We start from the raw sequence: 1,537 nt of genomic DNA, 5'->3' as shown, positions 1-1,537 counted from the left end.
AAGCAGTTCATACCTGATAGTTTCAGTTTTCTCAAGTCAGTTCAATTTCTGAGATATAAGCTGGGGTAGGTATAGAAGTGAAGAGGTGAACAGGGTGGAAAATGTTTGGAACAATGACTGTGGGAGGTCTGCTAGGGAATTCACAGAGACAACCAAAGGCATTGTAAAGCAGTAGGGTTAGCGCCCAGAAAAGGGAGGCAGCATTAATAAGCGCACATAAATGATTTTTTCCATTGCTGTTCTGCACCTCTAGAAGCAGGAGTGTTAACAGGGCAGACTAATGACTGTCAGTCAACACTAGCCAGATTCACAGAGAAAGCAGCCTTTGCCCAGATTGTCTAACAATGAAAGCCATTCTGTTTTTGAGACATTGATCATGCTTGGAAAGTCAAACAGTACAGAAAGGGACTCATTTGAAAACTGTAAGGTTGTGGGACAGTTATTTAAAAGCCTTTTCTCTCTGTGTGTTCACTTTCTGTTGCAGGGACCATATCTCTGTATTTTTTTCACCCCTCCCAAAAACCCTGCACAGAGCTTGACACACAATAATTCCTTACTCCTTATGAATAGCAGACAGACAGACATATCACGGAAGTTTCTATACTAATAGATCACTCCACTTCAACTGAAGCATAACACACAAAATGAAAAGTACACAAATCATAAATGTACAGATTAATGAAATTTTACAAAATGTGCACATTTGTGTAATCACTACCCAGATAATGAAATAGAATATCACTAGTTCTCCAGAAGTTGCATATGGGCACCCTCTCAGTCACTCCTCTATTCCTCCTCAAAGCTAACCACTATCCTGACATCTATCACCATTGATTAGTTTTTTCTTCTGAACTTCATATATATATATATATACATACTATATTTTTTTGCGTCTGTTTTCATTCAACATTATGTTGGTGAATTTAATGCACACTTGTTGCATGTAAACAGTTGTCCATTTATTTCATTGCTGCATTGACTCCAATGTGTAAGCACACCAATATTTATCAATTCTTCTATTGATAGACTTTTGAGTTGTTTCCATTTTCTATTAGGAATAGTGTTGCTACAAACATTTTTGGGCATGTTTATATTGGCTCTTTCTATTTCTCTTGGTATGCCTGGCAATTTCATACACAATGAAATTTTTAAAAATTTTGTAGAAGCTTTGGATAATGTTATTTTCCTTCAGAGAGAATTTTCTTTAGTTTCTAACGAAAAGTTAGAAAAAATTTAGTAGGTCACCTCAATTCAATCAGGATTAAACTCATTTAAGGTTAGGCTTTATAAAATCCTTGTAAAATCTGGCATGTTTATGATTTGCTCTTACTACCAGGATACAGCCCTTCAGGATTCCCAAGTAAAGTACTAAGATATTTATTATAACCTATTTTCTTTGGCAGGCTCTGAAGTCCAATTTTTAAACTTTTTTCTGAATCTTCTCAGCACCATGATACTGTAGTGAGCTATGCTTAGCTTCTTTCTCTCTCTTAGAAGTCTCTTTCTGTTCATCTTCCTAGCCCCAGTGACCAGCCCT

Source organism: Macaca fascicularis, chromosome X (assembly GCF_037993035.2).
Source record: "Macaca fascicularis isolate 582-1 chromosome X, T2T-MFA8v1.1".
NCBI lineage: Eukaryota > Metazoa > Chordata > Mammalia > Primates > Cercopithecidae > Macaca > Macaca fascicularis.
This window is presented reverse-complemented; position numbering follows the sequence as displayed.